The sequence below is a fragment of the Equus asinus genome, chromosome X (assembly GCF_041296235.1).
Source record: "Equus asinus isolate D_3611 breed Donkey chromosome X, EquAss-T2T_v2, whole genome shotgun sequence".
Lineage (NCBI taxonomy): Eukaryota > Metazoa > Chordata > Mammalia > Perissodactyla > Equidae > Equus > Equus asinus.
In genome coordinates this window covers 67,414,424-67,436,801 of record NC_091820.1, presented here as the reverse complement: position 1 = coordinate 67,436,801, position 22,378 = coordinate 67,414,424, and the positions used below count along the sequence as shown (strand labels likewise).

Sequence of the window (22,378 nt, the reverse complement as noted above, 5' to 3'; positions counted from 1 at the left end):
CTACCTTTAAGGCATTTTTCTGATTAATTCTTATCTGACATGACCCCAAAATTAGTAAAGCCCATGTTGTTATGGATTTTATCACTCTCTCAATATAGATAACCCTTCATTCCTGATTGATGGTCATTATGCTTGAGCCTTCCCAATGATTGAGGCCTTTTGACTTTACAAAGTAGTCTCTATCATTTTGGAACACTTGAATGTTAAGCTGAAACTTGTTTCCCTGTCAGTTCTCTTTTTTTGGCCTTGGTTTTGGCTTTTGGAAAAGCACACAAATCACATCTATCTTTGCCCCAATAGTCTTTTAAGTATTTGAAGATAGTTATATTTTCTCCAGGTCTTTCCCTGTTTAAACTAAGCATGCTCAGCTTTTGGACCCTTGCCTCATATCATATATTTTTTACATGCCTTGTCATTCCTGGTTTCTCTTCTCCAGATTGAACCATTTGTGAATGCTTCTTTTAAAATAAGGGACAATCAACTGAACAGAGCAGATATGGTCAGATCAGGGTAGAGGTTAGTGGCACTCTTAATTTTCTTGCTTTAGTGGCTAACTTTTTTGTAATGTAGTTAAGTTTCAAAGATCTTGCTTAACAGCTATGGTATGCCAGCTCATACTCAATTTACAAAATTTTTAAGTAAAATTTTCCCATGTTAGGTATTTATTGCCCATCTTGTACTTGTGCAAGTGATTTTTGTAAACCTAAAATTAAGACTTACTGTTTAGCCTTGTCAAACTTGATGCTGTTGCATTTGCATGTTGAGTCTTTTGAGATCTTTGAAATCTTGGTTAAATTTTTGCTTTAATTATTCCTCCCAGATTGTTTTCACCTAAAAATTCAATAAACATGGCTTTAATTCATATATTGTGAACAGGACAGGTACAGATACCTAAGACATTGTACTAGAAACATATCTGATTTCTGAATATCTATTACTCTAGCCTACACCATGCAATCTATGCTTTCCTACATCCATTGATTCAACAAAGGCTCATTGAGTGCTTACTGCATGCCAGGTACAGTTCTAGGTACTGAAGTATATAAGAGTAAATAAGAGAGATGAAATTCCTACTTCATTGGGGAAAAGCAAAATAAACAAGTAAGCAAATTATGTGATTTCCCATAATGATGTGAGAAAAATAAAGCACAGAAAGAAGGTAGAGGAGATCGAAAGTGATTGGGGATAATGTTTTAAATAGATTGGCCCATGAAGACACATCTGAGGAAGTAAATTTTAGCAGACAACCTGAGTGAAGAAGCATGCCCGGTGACTATCTGGGGGAGGAGTTTTCCAAGAAAGCACAGCAAATGCAATATCTCTGAAGAGGGGACAGGTTTTCCAGAAAAAAGAGAGACAGCAAAAAAAGCCAGTGTAGTATATTGAACCAGGGAAGAAACAAGTGGTGGGAAATAACTGTAACAAAGATTTGAAACTTTATTGTTAACGTAATGGGAAGCATTTGGAAGGCTTTAAGCTGGTGAGTGATATGATCTGATTCAACTTTATAAAGAATATTTTGACTGCTATTAAGAGAAAGTATTAAAGAGGACAGTAGTAGACAATAGGAAACCGTATAAGATGCTTTTGCAGTGGTTCAAGCTAGAAGTGATAGTGACTGCAACTGATATAGTAATGATGGAGAAAGTAAGGAATGCTCAGATTTGTGACATATTTTGAAAGTATAGCCTACAGGACTTACTGATGGCTTATATATGAAGTGTGAGGAGAAAAGAAGAATTAGCAACTGGATACATTTAATTACCTCTTTTTGTACTGTTGTTTCTTATATGTCTTCTCTTGTCACTTGGACTATAAATTCTTCAAGGGTAGGGACATTGCCCTTCTTTTTCTCTCAGATCACCTTGGTTCAAGATATACAGTAGGTAATGAATGTGTTAATCCATCATAGGTAGGTCATCTCTGAATCCTCCACTTTAATCCTATCATTCCTTCTTTGAAATGTCTCAACTTCAATCATTTCTCTTCATTCCTGCTCTTAACATCCTGATCTAGACCCAAGTCATGCAGAAGCTGGATCACCACTACAACTGTCTGATCTCTCTCACTCCAGCCTGTCTCCAATCTGATTCAAACTGCAAATTGATGACTGACTAATCACTTGAAAAATTTGCTTTCAGTTATTCATTTAACAAGTACTTACTGATTTATCTACTTTGTGTCCAGGACTCTTCTAGATGCCAGGATATAATACTAAACAAAACAAGCAAAAAAGACTGACTTCCTGGAGTTTATATCTGCAATAAATAAAAATATAGAGTATGTTAGATGGTAATAAGTGCTATGACAAAATATAAAACAGGATGAATGGATAAAGACTACATGATATATATACACAATGGAATATTATTCAGCCATAAAAAAGACAAAATTGAGCCATTTGAGACAATGTAGATGGACCTTGAAGGTATCATGCTAAGTGAGATAAGCCAGATGGAGAAAGACAAATGCCACATGATTTCACTCATATGTGGAAGATTAAAAACAACAATAACAACAATAAACAAACACATAGATACAAAGAACAGATTGGTGGTTACCAGAGGGAAAGGGGGGTGAGGAGAGGGTGAAAGGGGTAGAGGGGGACATTTGTATGGTGATGGATGGCAACTAGACTTTAGGTGGTGAACAAAACATAACTCTATACAGAAGCTGAAATATAATGATGTACACCTGAAATCTATACAATGTTATAAATCAATGTTACTTCAATAAAAAAAAGAAAAAGAAAACAGGGAGGGGTGCATAGGGAGGTACAGAGAGTGTTAAGAAGATCACAATTTTAAATAGGGTTACAGTGTAATCTCTAAATCTTGAAAGAGGTTACCTATAAAGAAGTTATAATCTCTTTAAAAAGCAACAATTTTAAAAAGGTTACGTTTGAGCAGAGATTTGAATCAAACGAGGGAATGTCATACAAAGATCAGAGGGAACAACAGTGCAAGGGCTCTGACGTGGTCATGAGCTTAATTTATTTGAGAAATAGAGAGAAGGCCGGTGTAATTGGAAAATGAGTTAGTGGCAGAGTGGCAAGAGGTGAGGCCAGAAAGATGGCGAAGGCCAGATCATTTAGGATCTTCAGGCTATGGTAAGAAATTTGCAATTTATAGTATATGTGAATGGAAGCCATTGGACAATCTGGAGCCAGGCATGATCTCACTTTTCTTTTTAAAAAAATCACTCAAGCTGCTCTGTATGTAGATCATTGACTGTAGAGGGTTGAGGTACCCTGCCCTAGGGCTTTTGGTGGCTTTTAATAAAATCAAGGTTCTCTGTCTACTTTCAAAGGTTTTTATTATCAGCCTATCCTCTCACTAGTCCTTAACACATGCCCTCTATTTGTCAGGCTGATTTCATCATGGACCTCCTCACATCATATATACCTGTACTTTCCCACTTTTGTCTATTCTTTCCCCTTTAAAACAGTGCTTTCTATTCTCTCTTATCCACCCTTCAAGAACCATATCAAGTTTCAATTACAACAGAGAATGCTTCCTTGACTATCACCTCACTGATGTCTCTATTAAACGATGAAGCTCTTGTCTGTAATTCATGACTGAGCAAATGATCATGTACTTTATTTTACTGTTGTGAATTTTTAATGTGTGTTAATCTTGTATTCCTAATAATGATGTAAGTTCCATAACAGCAGAGGATCTCTCATGGCATCCAGAAAACTGGAGGAACATATCAAGTGTTAATTGATGTAACATATGGCTTGAAGTTTTTTTCTGTTATAGTGTAATGGTGATCAGTTAAGTAACTTATGGCGAAGAGGGATTGAGGGTGGGTGAACAGAACCCATAATTTTAATTTCTTACATTAGCCAGAGTCAACTGGTCACATAAAATAGTACACTCACTCTTACTGACAAATTCCAAAGGCTCAATGGACACCTTCTTGACGTTAGTAACACTGAGCACATACCTGATAATTGAAAACTTACCCCAAAGACTGTATTTCTGTATGTGATCATTTGATTTTGGCAGTGTGCAACAATTCTGCTGAAAGCGAATCTCAAGTTGGAAGACCAGGCAACACCTGCTCAAATGGTTGGCATATAACTACTATAGTCACAGGGATGCTGAACGTTCACAGCTATTCAGGAAGAGAGAGGTACAGAGAGGCCTGGCCTTGGACGCAGCTGATATGTGCGAGGAAGAGACAGCCCCACTGCAGGCAGCTATCTTATCTCTCTTCTCCCCTCCCTACTCTTGGGTTTTTGGGCTGAGGCCAGGGACTGTCCGGAGCTGATCTCGGGCTCCCATTGGCCGCTGTCTTTTGTGACGTCACGATCATGATGAGAATTGATGATCGGACACGTTGATTTCATTGTCTGAGAAGGCAGTGGAGACCCAGGAAAAATCTCGCTGAATCTGCCTGCCCCAGCACTGATCTGATCTGGGATCCTCTGATCCCTCCCGTGACCGCACCACGCCCGAGGTAAGCACCCAGCCTGGGTGGATGTGAAGGGCGAAGGAGGGCGAGCAAGGCACCTAGCTAATGCTCTGCCCAGTGGTGGTGGGGAGGGGGGGGGCGGTGCGTAGGTTCAGAGGCCTAAAGAGGCTGCCAACAAACTGGTGCGGCTTTTGGGGAGCCAACTGCCTCTACCCTCCGAGCGAAGGCTGGCGGCAGCGTGAGGTTAGAAACAAGCTGAGTGTAGGGATACAGTGTGCATTGCCAGAGAGCGAAGGACCTTGCTGAGAAAGGGCAACCTTTGAGACCCGCTTCTGGCCCCGGAGCAGGAAGAAGTGGCGCCTCTGCCACCGAAGAAAGGAGGGGGGCGGTGAATTCTACCACTTCTAGCTTTCACTGGACAGTAGATTTCTCACAGCCTTACTCAAAAAGCACTGAGGTTGCTGCGCCTGCGCATTAACAACTTGTGGGGCGGGGGGGCGGGGGGACGGTTCAGGGCGAGGAGAATAGGCGTGGAGTTTGCGCAGGCGCTTTTCCCGTTTCGCTTGAGGAGGTGGGGCTGAGCTCTATCTGGACAGAATATGGGAAGGGTTGGGGAGTTGACAGTGTGATGTTTCAAGCTCCAGTTGATAGAGAGGGATCTGCCAGTTACTTTGAATCTGGCCTGAGGAATTTAAGAAGGCAAATTCTTAACCTGCAGGTATCAGGTTTGGAATAATAGAACTCGGAGAGGTATTTGTAGAATAGAAATCGCTGAGGTGAGAAACCACTTGAAGAAAAAAAAAACACTAATTATTCAAGTGAAACCAACTTTTCATCTTCAAAGAACTCTGATTTGGGGTGCCACTCAGTGATTTGGAAACTTAAAACTGGCCGGAGAGATTCAGAGTGAGGTCCATTGTGGAGACTCAGAATAAGAACTTTTCCTTTCTTGTCTTTTTTCTGTCTTGGAATGGTCTCATAAAGCCTTGGTCTCTGTTTCAGGTTTAGTGCTAAGTCCTTCTATCTTCTTCCTGTGTGTTTCTGTTAGAACCACCAAAGTCAAATCCTACTTTGAGAGACCCTGTCCAACTCTCCTTCTTTTAGGGGGGCTATATTACTCAGCAACTGTGAGGAACAACCTGCCTGTCTGTCCTTGGTGGAGAAATCGTTCAGTAGTGTTACTAATTCTCCTCCACTGTCTGATCATGAACTCTATTTCACAGAGGAATCTGGATTTTTCTCCATTTCTTATAGTTAAGGGGTTATCAAGTCCTGGTGAATCTTCCTTTGAAAACTCTCTCCTACCATTCTTCCCTTATTCTACAATCTAAACTCTCATCACCAGCCATCTAGTCACTCCAGTAGCCTCCTAGCCAGCCCTTACCTGTGTGCCAAATCCCTAATTCATCCCTTCAGACTAATGATCCATGAACACTTCTTTCACCCAGCCATTTTTCTTCACCAAAATATTCTTGGCTCCCTATTTTCTTTTGTTCTAATCCCAGTTCCACTTGGATTGCAAAGAGCCTCATAATCTGGCTTCATTGTACCACAGGAACCTAATTTTACTTTATTCTTCAGTGCACAACTCTCCTTAATGTCCCCAATCTACCTCCGGAATTTTGCTCCTTGCACTGTTACCGTTTCTTTCACCTGGGATACCTTCTTTTCTGCCTATTCATATCTTACCCACTTTGGAAGCTCAACTTAAGTTACACCGCTCCATAAGTGCTTTCCAAGTCTAAGCCAACCCATATTAAGCTCACCTTTTCTGGAACTCTTACATCAGTTTTTGTATTTGTCACTTTCTTATAGCATGCTTTATATTGTCTTATTATATGTTTTTTTTGTGTGTGTAAGTGTTAGACTAGACTCTTCAGCTTGATTTTAAACCCCTTCTTAAGGGTTGGGACCATGCTATGTACTTCTTTATCCTCTGCCCACAGCACCTGGATGACTATTTGAAATATCTATAGCCATATATGGTCTTTGTTTCCCGATTTCTTGGGAAATGAAGTAATACTGTTATAGAGAGAACTGTATATATGTGAAAACATTAATCGTTGGTCAGGCAAGGGACCCTCTTGTGACTGAAGAAACCTGAATCTGAGTTAGAGAAAAGACTATATGGACATTTCTATATAATGGATGGCCTCCAAATATATTCTGTCCTCATAAACAAGACCAAGGAAACGTTATTCCGGAAGTGGTTCTGTCTGTAATTTTCTTAGTTTGAGAAATACTAAATAATTTCTATTTTTCTGTATATCTCTTTGATTACATTGCATTATGTATCTTCTCTTAAAATCTATAAATTATTCACTTTTTATTGTAATATATCTTGCAATTTCTGCTTTAATTAGTCACTTTTTATTGCAATATATCTTGCAATTGCTGCTTTACATTAACCATCACTTACAGTTTTTATTTGTGCCTCTCTTGAATCAGAGCTAATCATTGTGATGGTTGCCATAATTGCTATTATGTAGCATATGAGTTGTCACTTTTCTTCCCCTTGGGCTTCAAACTACATTGTTCCATGGATCTCAGTTTTATTTGAAAGAAAGTGTGATCGTGGTTTAATATAGACCCTTTTTAAAGGTTTCATTTTCACTGCTGCTTTACTTTGAGGCATCATCGCAATATCACATCAAGGTTTGTGGTTTAGGAACATGGATGAAAAGCAGTTCAGAAGGGTATTATAATCTGTAAATTTGAAAATTGTTGTCACAGATTATTGTCAGTGAACTGTGAATGTTATTTACTATATGGGAAAGATCCTTTCTTCTTGACTTTTTCTCTTATTACCTACATTATGTGAATCCCCTCAAAGTATTTTACCTTGTTCCACGCTTGCATAGTAATTAATAAGATTTACTTGGATGTTTACATGTAGACCAATAGACAGAACTGTTCAAAGGTAAAGCACCCTCTACATAGAATGTAATGCTTAGGAATATGGTGCTCATTTTAGAGAGCTTAAAATAAAATATGAAAAAAAAATAAGAGTGTGAAGTTTGTGTTTTAAGATTTATTTTAGAATTCTTGTCTGAATGAGAGGATAGCATTGGACTTTCTCATTTAAGTTGTAAGTTTGAGCTGGAAGGGATTTTCTAATGACAAGCCAATCCCCCTATTTTACATATGAGGAAGCTGAAGCCCAGAGACATGAAGTACCTTACCACCATTTATAAATGCTAATATTTATTAAGCACTTAGTGCCAGGCATTGTGCTAACAACTTCATGTATGTTATCACATTTAAACCTCACAGCATCCTTCTGAGATAGTTTCTAGTATTATTTCCCATTTTACAAATGAGAAAACAGAGGCTCAAAGTAGTTGACTTTCCCAGGGACACACGGCTACAAAATGTCACAGTCAGGATGCAAACATAGGTCTTTTTGACTCTTAATCACCAAGCTGTACTTGACCAAGTTATTATGCAGTGAATTTTTGGCAGAGCTTTAGCGAGGATCTGAATCTCTAGAGTCTCAGCCCAATATGTGTGTGTGTGTGTGTGTGTGAGTATAGGTATGTGTGTGTGTGCACATGCACGTGTGTGTTTTATACCATGATGTTTTCCATGAACACCATACTACTTCTACAAAATCAGTGATTTCTAAGCTTGCCCAAAGGGTGTATACTTACATTTCTTTTTAGGTATTTTATTAAAATACACTCTCTCAGTCTTAGTTGAAAAAGATGGCATGAAATTTTGTATAAAATATATTTTTAAAAAATATAATTAATTTCGCTTTGAAAACTGCATTGTACTTCCAGAGGAAATTATAGTTTTGTGTAGTATAATCTCCAACTAGATAAAAATACTTGAATTGTTGCTTTTAACTTTACAGTGGAGTCAGTTAGCTAAACATGAAATTGGTGGTGTCTTAATATACTTGCATCAAGTACACTATGTCTAGGCATACTGGTTTGGAAGTAAACAGTGAAAGTTCTAGGGAGATATATTCTGCATAAGAAGGCAACTGGAGAGGTTAGTATATTCAGAAGCTGTCACTAGCATCCTGAGATCTTTCCACTCTGCATAAAAGTTCAAGACAATAAATTGAAACCTGTCTGTGCAAATGGAGTCATGCTTGTGCCAACTAGTAGCAAAGTTGTCTGGATTAACCAGAGATCTAAGTGGATGGCAACTGAATAAATAAGATTGTATTGTGTCAATTAAATGCTATACTTTACATCTATCATCTGTAATGAAATCTACAACAGCAGCTGCCCTACCTTCTTTGTCTCTTATTGTTTTATAACTAGACTTATGTCCAATAGGTTGATCCTTACACTCTTTAAACGTGTTGTTTGTCAGAGTGGCAAAAATTCAGAAAAACGTTTTCTTAACCTCTCTTCCCTTGCAGTTGGGGACAATTTATTTAAGGTTCTTAAAACAGCCATGCAAACATGTGACTTACATGCCCTGGGTAGATACTTTTCTCATGTAGACAAGCATTTGTCTTACCCAAGGTCATACAAATAGTAAGTAGCAGAGCTAGCACTTTAAAGCAGGTGCCATTCTAGAGGCTGCACTCTTAACTCCTAGGTTTTAGATTGGAGAACTAGAGTGAGGCCTGTCTTTATTTATTGTTTTTAAAAATTGTGTGTGTGTGTGAGTGTGTATAATTTCCCCCTAACATTTTTCTCTTTCTGAGTGTCTAATGCCTATGACATTTTCCTTTTCTCTTAGTGGAGATGAAAATCTTTAATAGCAAGGCTGAGGTTTAGGAGAAAATGATCATTGTACTGACCACCAATGGCTTCTGTGGCAGAAGGCATGTAGACCCAATCCTGTATTCTTTACTACTGTCAAGTACCAAGCAATGGTGAAAGTGTTTCTTCATTGGGTTTAATGAAAAGATAATTATGAGATGTTTTCTACCACACTAATATGTTGCTTTAATATACTTTTTTATATATTATACTTTCTTACTTGGTTAGCTTGGTCTGTCTATCGTGTATTTTATGGATGAAATAGCTATGCCATTTAGGAAAGTAATTATCTGAGACCCATTCTCCAAATATCTTTGCCTTTTCGTAGACCAATCACTTGCTGTGTTGAAATCTCCTCAACAAAGCAACAATTGGAAGAGATCCGGGGCATTGTAAAATGTCGAAGAAGAAATATATTCTGTATTAGTGGGAAGTATTACATTAGGTTTAAAATGCTCAGCCTTGACTTATCTCCACTATTCTAACACAAGATAAAGTTATTTTTGAATATGTATGTAAATTATTAAAATAGTCAGTCAGGTATTTTATTTAGAACCCATAGTATCACTTTTATCACCAATGAATGCTTAAAAGATGCCAAAGGTCAATTTGAGTTTTTTTTTTCCTTTTTCCAACTTTTATTACTTAATGTAGAGAGAGACTTTTTTTGAACTCAGTATCAATTGTGATGTGGAGCCAATTTACTTTTCTGGTAAGGTTTGGTGCATCTGTATCTATTAAATCCTTGCTACTCAAAGCGTGTTCCATGGAGTAGCAGCGTGGGCATCACCTGGGAACTACTGAGAAACTGCAGAATCTCTGGCCCCACCCAAGACCTACTGAATCAGAATCTGCATCTTAGTAAGATTCCAAGGTGATTCATAGTCACATTAAGGTCTGAGAAGCACTAATGTAAAGTGAAATATGACTTCCTGTGCAACTTAGACTTTTAAGAGCTGGTAGTCATAGAAAAAACTCTGAATTTCCTTTTGTCCATTTTCACATGTGTAAAGAAATATGTAATCAAAATATTATCTGGCTAACATACATAAGCTTTGCTCCATTCTGGATTCAACATTATCTCATTAAGAGGATAGCTACACCTATGTGATGGGTAAAATTGTTAAGAGTGTAAGGGAACACACTTATTTAAGTGATCGTAATGCCTTTACCATTGAAATGATACTTATCCTAATTACTTGAATTGTCAATAGAATGTTACAGAAGAATATAGATGTATTGGAGTCACAGTCACTAATAACTTCAAGAAGAAGGGTATTAGTTTTCTCCTTGCTGCTGTAACAAATTGCCACAAATGTAGTGGTTCAAAACAACACATACATTATTTTACAATTCTGATGGTCGGAGATAGGTCTCATTGGGTTAAAATCAAGGTGTCAGAAGAGCTTTCCTTTCTAGAGGCTCTAGGAAAGAATTTGTTTCCTTAGATTTTCCAGCTTCTAGAGGGTACTCACATTCCTTGACTTGTAGCCCCCTTCCATCTTTAAAGCTGACAATGGTTGATCAAATCTTTTTCACGTTGCATCACTCTGACACTTACTCTTCTGCCTCCATCTTCCACATTTAAGGATCCTCATGATTACATTGGGCCCACTCAGATAATCTAGGATAATCTCTTTATTTTAAAATCAACTGATTAGCTGCTTTAATTCCTCCTGCAACCTTAATCCACTTTTGCCATGGAATCTAACATATTCACAAGTTCCAGGAATTAGGATGTAGATATCTCTGGTGTGGGGCACAGGAGTTGATGGCCTTTTTGTCTGATAGTCAGATTCTAATCTTGTTATTGGAATAATCAGTTAGTCAGTGTTATGGGTTAAATTGTGTCCCTCTCTCCCCCAAAATTCATGTGTTGAAGTCTTAACCTCCAGTATCTCAGAATATGACCTTATTTTATAATAGGATCATTGCAGATGTAGTTAGTTACATTAAGATAAGGTCACACTGGAGTAGGCCCCTGATCCAATATGACTGATGTCTTTATAAAAGGGGGAAATTTGCATACAGACACATACAGGGACAATGCCATGTGAATGTGAAGATGGCTATTTAAAAGCCAAAGCGAGAGCCTAGAGCAGATCCTTAACTCACAGTCCTCAGAAGGAACCAACTCTAACAACACCTTGGTTTCAGACTCCTAGCCTTCAGAACTGCGAGACAATAAATTTCTGTTTAAGCTGCTCAGTTTTTGGTACTTTGTTACAGCAATCCTAACAAATTGATATAGTCAAGGTTGTGCTGGGGCCGGCCCTGTGGCTGAGTGGTTAAGTTTGCACGCTCTGCTTCAAGGGCCCAGAGTTTCCCCAGTTCAGATCCTGGGCGTGGACCTAGCACCGCCTATCAGGCCACACTGAGGCAGTGACCCACATAGCACAACTAGAAGAACCTGCAACTAAAATATACAACTATGTACTGGGGGCCTTTGGGGAGAAGAAGAAGAAAAAGAAGAAAAAAAGACTGGCAACAGATGTAAGCTCAGGTGCCAATCTTTAAAAAAAAATAAGATTGTCCTTTAGTTGATATCTATCATCACCCTCAAAAGCACTTATTTAGTAAGTTTGTTTTTTATAATATGCTAGATGCTGGACAAAGTGAATTAGACATTAAAGAGCTTATGAAATACACTAGACATTTTTTGTAAAACAAGTTATGAAATGTTACTTCACATCTCTGGCCCTCAGTTTACTTAGCTGAAATGAAAGCATAATCTTTATAATATATGAAGGTATTTCTAGCTTAAAAATTCTATGATTCTGTTTATTAATTAGATTTTGAGAATTTATTAAATCCATACATTAATAAAAAAATATTAAGTTCAGGCAAAGCCCTCAAAATTGTGTAAGCTTTTCGTAAGAAAACAGTATCTTAATAACTACCATCACTACCATTCATTGCCCACTTTCTAACCTTCAACTTTAAAGAGAAGTAATAAAGAAATTATTGAGAAACACTTTTGTTCTTTTGACTCTCTTGACCCCTTTGAAATTGGTTTAAGACTTACGTTCAGAACACAGTACATTAATGGTGTTATTTATGCAAAATATGCTTAATAAATACATTTAAATGGATTAGTAAGTTGTCAAAATATCTTTGGTAATACATTTATATACTGGCAACTTTTGAGAGCAGTGACTTGGAGAGGAAAGGGTCATTTTGCAAAAAGTTTTGCTTTGATTTCTCACTACTGCAAAGTATACGGGAGCAATTTGTGGTCTTACGATTCACAGGTGAAGCTGTAGTTTAACCAGCTTTGAGAATCTTCTTGCAAATGGTTATCAGCTTACCTGAATTAAATATTAATTTAATTTGATTAATATAAATAACAATACCTGAACATCCTCATGATCAAACCCTGGACAGTATATTCCATGTGTTCAGATCTGGTCTGATTAACACTAAGGAATATAATTGTGATGAAATACCAGAAGCACATTAGTTGTGTAACAATCTCCCCTTTTGTGTCTCAAATCCATGTGAGAAATATGACTAGGCAGGAGAAATACAGTGCCAACAAAAACATTAGAGGTCAATGTTAATCCCATTCTTTAAACATACGCACGACTCTGTTTTGGCAATAGCATATGTTTTCTATCTTAGTGTCACAGGCTTAACATAAGGCAGTGTCTTTCAAACTGAAGTCTGAAGAGCCCTAGGGGTCCAAGGACATATTTTCAGAGGTCTGCAAGTTTTGTGACAATTTTTAAATTTGTGGTTTTTATTTTGCTCGTAATCTTGGCAAAACCCCCACACTATGCATGCATTCACTCATACACAGAGCCTTTCCACCAGGTATAAAGACAAACCCGATTTCATAGTCATAAATCACAATTAAAAGACATTTAATGGAATGAATTGAGTACCTTAAGGCAGAATTCCTCAAACAGAGACCCAAATATAGATTTTGGCAGAATAAGAAAGATTTTGTTTTTGGTTTTTTTTCTTTCAAAGGAAGCAAAAATAAAGGGCTTTACCTGGGGGCCCTCAGATTTGAGTTGTGCTCCATGAGGCTTTTAAGTCATTAAGCAGCTTCTTAGTCTATTAAAAGTATTTGTGGGGATAAATTTATGCTTTTACAATTTGATGAATTAAATATGTGTGTATATTATTTTAACACTATGTATGTGTGTATCTATGGACTACTCTCTTACCACTGGATGGCATGCTTTGAGGAATCTTCCTCTAACCCCCAAAGAACAAAATGTATACTTTTTTCCTCTAAGTTTTTACAGTCTTTTGCAGTAAAATCAGGAGTGGAAGGTATAAGAGAACCAAATAGTCCATCTCTTTGCTTTTAAGTAAAACTACCCTTAAATCTTAACATATACTATGTAAATCTGATTCGCAAAACACCGAAAGAATATCTAATCCAAGTGAAGAAATACGTCTTTAACCTTTTAAAACAAATTTTAATTACCAGTCAAATTCTTGCTGGGAGTGGGGTGAGAGAGGAATTAGGATAGGGTAGGATGGAGTTATGTGGATGATGAAAAAAAGGTTAGGAGAGAACTATTAAGAAGAAATTCACAGTATAGTGAAATCCAAGAGACATCTAGATTATTTTGATCTAATGAATAATTTATTAACAATAATTTTTTCAATGTGCAGCTATGGGAAATTTTATAGAGCTTCCCTCAAAAGTAAATGAAAATGCAATCTACATTTTAAAGGTATTAACCTAGGATGTGAATTGCAAGATATTAGTGGTCAATGCTTGTGGCAGTGGAAACACTTTTATTAGTGAAAGATAGAAATGATCTACTTGCACAATTTGCTTGGGGCTAGAAATATAAAAAGAAACAGTTTATTCAACAAATATGTATGGATCAAGGTTCTATTTAGCTCATCAGGAGATGCTATATATTACTGGTCATTAGTTGTCATATAGTCTGTATAGGTGTATGCGTAAGGGATTGTATAAAAGCAGAGCTAAAAACAACAGGAAATCACTTATCCACTGAGGCGCTGTTTATGCTCCTGTTGTCCAAACGATTATCTGTTTGAAATTGATCTTTTTAATTTTGTTATGAGTTTTGATATCTGAGTGTTTGATAAAGTATTTGTAGTTTAAAGGTATTCTTTTATTTTAACATATTACCGCTTTGTGATAAAGGCAAGTACCATTAAAAGCTAATAAATTCTTAAAATTGATGAAACAATCTGAGATCTAGCTTATCTACTTGCTAGTGGTTTTTAAAAAATAAGCATTAATCCCCTTTGAATTTAGACATTAGATATGTTGTTGTAGAGGTAGATGTCTCTGTAGATGTCTCTATTTTCATATATTTATAGGGAGAGTGTATAGATAAAATTATCTTGTAATTTGTGCCCATCATTATGAATATATTTTTAGCTTTTATATAGATGAAAATATGAATATTAATTACATAGAATCTTTGTGTTTTTTAAAGTGAGGGCAGTGTACAAATTCTTTGTGCTCTGAGAAAGTCAATGACAGGTTGCTGTTAAAATTTCCTGTTTCATATTTCCACCTAAGTGATAGAGGCCAATTATATCTCTAAAATGGAAGATAAGAGCTCTGTGCAATGCATTTCAGTAATTATAGCCCAATAAACAAATAATAAGTATTATTTCATAGTATTAGAATAGACACAATGTCTGTTACTAGACCTTGTGCTTAGAAGATTCTGAAATTGATTTTTTTGCAATATCTGCAAATTCTGGAAAGTTAATTATTAAATAAGATAAATAGAGAACTGCTTTTTGTAAAGATGAGGATCATTAAATGTAAATGACAGATTAAAATGACAGCTTCTCAGAACAGATTTTCAATAGCAATTCTTTTACACATGTTCAAATTTCATTAAGTTCAAAGTGTCAGTTCATTATTGTATATTTATTCAAGCTCTTGCTAAATAAAACACTGTTTAATAACTTAGTTTTTAATAGAAAAATTGATCTAGTTTAATATGATATCCTTTTATTTTCAATATGAAATTTACATTAAAAAATTATGCAGAGGTATCCGTATACATGAATACCATATCCTTTGGTGTTGTGCTTAATTTTTACATTCTCCAGAATTTTAAGAGATCAAACTCTCATCACATAGAATGACTTCATAGGATCAGTCTTCCTTTTGCCATGATAATATGATAATATATTTTTCCTTCATTTGAGGTTTATATACAAATAATGTGGGAGTGGCTTGGTATATGTTAAAATAAGTATTCCTGGTAGGAATGACCAGTTGGTTACATAAATGTTAACTATTAACAAAAATAGATTTAACATAGCACATTACAGTTTACCAAGTATTTTAATGAAGATAACTCATCATATGAAGAAGAGTGTGACAGGTTTTATAGCACCATTTTCCAGATGAGGAAACTGAGGCCCAAGAGGTCAATTATATCTTCTAAGGTCACGAAACTAGCAAGTAGTGAAGCTTAATAGGAATGGAGGTGTCTTGACTCCTAATGTAGTGTTCCTACTCCACTGCTCCAAAAGGCCACCTGAACTGCTTGCAGCCATGATGAAGTAACAGGAACAGAATTTATCCTCTCATTTTAAATATCTAAAAACAAACACAAAATCAGTAAAAATATATATGAAACAATAGATTTCAGGCATTCAATGGAAGGCAGCAAAGGACCATGATTCCTGAGAGAAGAGAAACAAACAAGATGAGCCCTTTAAGTGTCCCAATTCACTGCGTGGAGAAAGTATCCAGACCATAGCCAAGGAAAAGGGAACCCAAACAGCCTAGAAGTCTCTCTGAGTTGAGGAGACAGAGTTCAGGGAGGGAACAGTGGCTAGAATTCTTGAAGGATAGAGTACTGAAGAGGAGAAAGCTTACAGAGACGAGAAAACTGCACATAGAGAGAGCTCTGGAGACTTGTAGAAGCACCCCTCGAGTCTTTGGTTGAATACTGATCAGCACCAGTGTGTGAGGAAACTATTGAGGACAGGGAAAGAACCACTAGAAAGGATCAGAAAAATAATCTTCAGAGTTCACACAGGACCAGGAATAGTTCACATTCCTAACAACCAGACTGGAAAACTTTATATTCCCGTGGAGCATCTAGGAAGGTCTTCAGAAGGGTATTGCCTTAGTGATTCGGGACAAATTAGTCCTAGACTAAAGGCAATTCTAGATTTGCCTAACACAGGAAAACCTCAAAAAAATCAAACCATTTCCAAGTAATTTAAACAGATCCCAGAACAAAGCCTAAAATATTTAAAGAATACAAAAACATCCAATACCCAACCACAAAATTCACAATATCTGTCATTAAATGAAAAATTACCGAGCATGCAAAGAAATAGGAAAACACAGCTCATTCTGTGGTGAAAAAGCAATTGTAAAAAAGAAATGAAAAATAATAGATTATACAATTAGTAGAGAATAATGTTAAAACAGCTGTTATAACTGTATTCTCTATGTTCAAGAAAGTAGAGGAAAGCACAAGCATGATGAAGAAAGAAATGGAAGACTTATTAAAAGATCCAATTGAAATTCTAGAGACAAACTACAGTATATGAAATGACAAATGCACTCTCTGGTTTTGATAGCAGATTAGCTACAGTAGAAGAAAAAGTAAACTTGAATACATACAAGCAGAAATTATCCAAAATGAAAAACAGAAAAAATATGGAAAAAATGAATGGAGCAACAGTGAGCTGTGAGACAATATCATTCAATGTAACATACATATTTTTTGAGTCCCAGAAGGTGAGAAGGGGAAGAAAAAATTAAAATTAACAATTGAAAAGTTTCTAAATTTGATGAAAACTATGAACCCACATAAGTCAAGAAGCTCAACAAATCTCAAGAAGAAGAAAGCTGAAGAAAACGACTCACAGGCATCTCATAATTTAATTGCTGAAATCCAGAGAAAAAAGAAAATCTTAAAGCAGTTGGGGAGAGGGGACACCTTATGTACAAGGGAACAGACATTAGAATGACAGGAGGCATCTCATTGAAAACAATGCACCCAGAAGGAAATAGAGCAACATCTTTAAAGCACTGAAAGAAAAAAATCTGTTAACCTAGAATTCTGTATCAAAATATCAAAGCAAAAATAAAAGCTTCCCTACTCGTATGAAAAAAAAAACCACATTGCCAGGAGATATACACTACCAAAAATGTTCAAGGAAATCCTTCAGCAGAAAGAAAATGATACCAAATTGAAATATGGACCTATACAATGGAATGAAGAGCACTAGAAATAATAAATGTGTAAGTAAATTATGAATATGATACGATTGTTTAATTTTTATTAATAACTCTCAAAGATAACTTTAATTTTTAAACTAACAATTTGTTGGGGTTTTTATAACATATATAAAAGCAAAATGTATGACAACAATAGCACAAAGGCCAGTAAAACAGAAATAGAAGTATACTATTGTAAGATTCTTCTGCTATATGTGAAGTAGTATATATAGTATCATGGCAAATTATCTTGATAATAAGTTAGAGTTGTATACCGTGGTCACTAAAATAACTATTAAAGTAACATGACAAAGAGCGATGAGCTAACCAAAAAGATGAAATAGAATTATAAAAAATAGTTAGTTATTATCAAAGTAGTCAGAAAAAGAGGAACAAAGAACAAATGAGACAAATAGAAAGCAAATAGCAAGATTGTAGATTTAAGCCCAACCATATGAATGATCATATTGATTGCAAAATGGTCTAAACATACCAATTAAAAGGCAGATATTGTCACATTAGGCTTTAACTCACCTATATAATGTCTACAAGTAACTCATTTTAAATAAACACAGTAAATAGCTAAACATAAATGAATAAAAAAAGATATATCATGAAACACTAATCAAAAGAAAGCTGACTACATTAATATCAGATGAAGATTTCAGAGAAAAAAATATTATCAGTGATAAGGTCATTCATATTGATAAGGGGATCAATTCATTAAAAGAACATAAAAATCATAAATATTTATTTACCTAATAATGGAGCTCTAAAATATATGAAGCAAAAACTGACAAAAACAGAAGTGAGAAACAGACTAATATACAATTATATTCAGAGATTTTAACACCTTCTCTCAGTAACTGCTGAAACAAGTAGAGAGAAAATCAATAACTGTTTAAGATTTGAACAACACCCTACCAACTCGACCTAATTGACTATTACACTCCACCCAGTAAGAACAGGATGCACGTTATTCCCAGATGCACATGGAAAAATTGATCAACATGGAACATATTTTGAGTTATAAAGCAAACTATCAAAAGTTAAAAAATTGAAATCATATGAGCGGTGTTCTTTGATCATAAAAGAATTAAACTAAAAATCAATAAAAGAAAGATATCTTGGAAATCCCCAAATAATTGGAAGCTAAACAACACACTTGTAAGTAACCAATTGGTCAAGGAGAACCCACAAGGGAAATTAGAAAGCACTTTATAATCAGTGAAAATGAAATTGCAACATATCAAAATATGTGCAATGTAGTTAGTGCTTAGAGGTTAATATAGAACATTAAACCCTTATAGTAGAAAAGTAGAAAGCTTGAAAATCTATTGCTTGAGCTTCACCTTAATAAACTATAAGTAGAAAAGCAGATTAAGCCCAAAACAAGCAAAAGGATGCAAATAATGATAAGAGCAGAAATAAATGAAATAGAAAATAGAGAATACAATGAAACCAAAAGCTGGATTTTTGAGAAATGACAGTACAGAAAAAAGAGAGAAGAAAGAAATTACCAATATCAGGAATGAGAGAGAGGGTATCACTATGGACTGTACTGACATTAAAAAATATGCTTATAGACTATTAACAACTTTATGCCTATAAATTAGACAACTTAAAAAAATGAAGATATTCCGCGAAAGACAGAAATTACCAAAGCTTGTTTGAAAATACCATAACTGAACACTTTATACCTATTAAAGAGATTGAATTTGTAATTAAAATTCTTCTTTAAAGAAATCTCCAAGGCTCCGGCCCCGTGGCTGAGTGGTTAAGTTTGCGTGCTCTGCTTCATTGGCCCAGGGTTTTGCAGGTTCAGATTCTGGGCCAGGACCTGGTACCATTCATCAAGCCATGCTGAGGGGGCATCCCACATAGCAAAGCCAAAAGACCTACAATTAGGATATACAACTGTGCACTGGGGGCCTTTGGGGAGAAGAAGAAGAAAAAAAAAGAAGAAGATTGGCAACAGATGTTAGCTCAAGTACCAATCTTTAAAAAAAAACAAAGGAATCTCCAAGCCCAAATTGTTACACTAGTGAATTCTACAAAACATTTAAGAAAGAAATAATATCAAATCTACACAAACTTTTTCAGAAAATAGAGGTGGAGGTAACACTTTGGAATGCTTTGAACACTTACTATGTCCCAGACATTGTTCTACAAACTGGAGAATTAAAAAGATGGAAATTTGCTCACCATCTCCCAGAATCTCATAGTATAGTGAGGTGGAGTTAAGGAAATTCTTCTCCTTCTGCTATACCCTTACTTCTGCCTAATTCGTTAAGACAGAGCAAAGCGGATTATTTAGCATTAGACAGTTAAGTGTAAACTTCATCTGTAAAAATCATCAGTGGTGAAACTGGCCTGCTGGCTTCCCTTTGTCTATCATTGGGACACAAAAATTGATAGAATGACTAGAATGACCTAGGAGCGGAATACATAAGTTCACTCAATCCAAAAGACTCAAAACTCTATGACAACTTTGTTCTTCTCTCACCCCCAACCTCACTTCCTCTGTGTTGTTAAGAATAATTTAATATTTAACTAATGTTTCTGTTTGCCTTATTTTCTCACTAATAAACAAAAAAGATGGCAGCTACTCAATTTATTAAACAATTAGTACCATACATTTTACTTTACCATCACCAAATACCCACATGCTCAGAGGGGCTGAATTTAATCAAACTTTCTATTCCATTACTGTATAGTTCATAAGTGTGTGAAATGAAATAACCATTTTAACTTATTATAGACCTTTACTAGAATAAATAAACACAGTAGTAGTCCCTCATTTATATAGAATACCTCCAGAAAACTCAGGAAAATAAGTGTCATAGTATCTACAAGGTAAGACCCAAACAATAGTCATGGGTGAGCCTCTCAGGCCTTTCCTAAAAGTCTCTTGTCTTTTACCAGATTAGAAGAAAGAAATTAACAAAAACAACAAAACATAGAAAATTAGAAGAGTGAGAGGGAATTGCTAAAGGCAAGCCCATTGACAGCATGACAAATGACAACTGACAACAAGAGTGAGAGATAAACTATAAAAAGCATGTGCAAGAATCTAAAGTCTTTTAGTGAAGAGACAAACACCTCTACACAATTATTAGAACATGACTTAATAGATTATGCTTATAATGATGACCCATTATAAATTGCCTCATAAAAGATAGTTTAATCACTTTTCATACTCTGTTTAAAAAGTCAGGAGAGTGCATATTGTCTTCCAGAAATATTTCCATCTTATGAAAAATAAAGCTTTATCACTTGAAGGAATATATACTTTAGCTTTCCAGAATAACTCATTACTCAAAACATCTTAGAAATGGAAGTGTAGTGGTAACAGGATAACCTTCAAATATCTTCTCAACAAATTATGCAGAATAACTAAACGGTATACAATTACGCATGAAACATGCATTGGCAAGGTGAAGAAAATTAAAATGCCAAAAGAAAATGCCTAAAAATATTATTACTAATACCTTTCATTTACCTCAAAAATTTTCTAAGCTTTGATTTATTGAAAAGCATAATTATAAAATATTTTTGTTTATAAAATCTCCTGAGAGAGACGGAAAAATGGTTCCATGATTTTTTGAAATTCTCAAACAGTAATATCAGCCCCAAACTATTTGTCTTTAGCAAAGAATAAATATAGGTTTAATCTGACATAGAACAAAGTTCTTTAGAGTTTAGCTTGATCTAAATTTAAAAAATACAGCTAGTGCTGGCCTCGTGGCATAGTGGTTAAGTTTGGTTGGCATGCACAGCTTCAGGGACCTGGGTTCATGAGTTTGGATCCTGGGGACAGACCTACACCACTTGTCAACTACACTGTGGTGGCGACTCACATGCAAAATAGAGGACGATTGGCACAGATGTTAGCTCGGGGAGTATCTTCCTCAGTGAAAGAAAAAGAAGAATAAAAAAATACAATGCTAGAGTTCCAGTTCTGAGTAAGGTGGAGTAAGCTCACTAGAGTGTCTCTCTCCTGCTGGTTACAGCTAACATCTCTAGACAAAAATTTAAAAGTAACTATCTGAGGACTCTGAAAAGTAAAGAAAGTGGGTAGATAGGGGAGGGGAGTCAGAATTTGGAGAAGCAGCCACATATGTGTGAGCTTCTGTATTTTTTCCTCCTTTTCTCTTGAGGCTTTGACCCAATGATGGATCCCAGTCATGGAGCTATAAAAAACAGAAAATGAGGGGGCTGGTCCCATGGCCGAATGGTTTAAGTTCATGTGCTCTGCTTCAGCAGCCCCAGGCTTGCCAGTTCGGATCCTGGACACAGACCTATGCACCACTCATTAGGCCATGCTGTGGCAGCATCCCATATAGAAGAGCTAGACTGATTTGCAACTAGGATATACAACTATGTGCTGGTCTTTGGGGAGAAGAAAAAAAAAGAAAAGATTGGCAACAGATGTTAGCTCAGGGCCAATCTTCCTAACACACACAAAAATCAGAAAATGAACATTTTGAAGCTGAGAAATTCAATATCTAAAATTTAAAAAGTCACCATATGGACTCAATAGCAGAATGGTCATCACAGCAGAAATAGTCACCGCATTTTATGGTAAATCAATAGAAATTATTCAGTTTAACCAACAGAGACAAAAAAGATGAAAAAACAAAAACAGAGCCTCAGGACCTGTGGGATGATATCAAATGGTTGAGTATTCATGTCATTGAAGTCCCAAAAGGATAGGAAAAAGATTGGTGAAGAAAAAATATATATTTGAAGAAATAATAGCTGAAAAATTTCAAATTTGATGAAAGATAAAAATTTACAGATTCAAGAAGTTCAAGTAACTTGAAACAAGTTAAAGTCAAATAAAATCATGCCCAAACACATCATGATCAACCTGCTGAAAACCAAAGACAAAGTGTTGAAAACAGCTAGAGAAAAACAGCATGTATGGGGAATAAGGATTTGAAAATGACCATGGATTTCTCATGAGAAATCATGAAGACCAAAAGCAGTGGGAAAACATCTTTAAAGTGCTGAAAGAAAAGAATTGTCAGCC

General features: G+C 35.9%; 1 protein-coding gene across 2 annotated transcripts in view; it reads left to right on the top strand.

Moving 5' to 3' along the window:
- Nucleotides 1-4,312: 4,312 nt before the first annotated feature.
- Nucleotides 4,313-22,378, top strand: part of HDX (highly divergent homeobox) — a 143,971-nt gene continuing 125,905 nt past the window's right edge. The window contains exon 1 of one of the 2 annotated variants that reach the window (XM_014831064.3): nucleotides 4,313-4,464. The gene's annotated coding sequence lies outside the window, so the exon portion shown is untranslated. The remainder of the gene's footprint in view (nucleotides 4,465-22,378) is intronic. The other variant, XM_044764034.2, reaches the window with a different exon arrangement.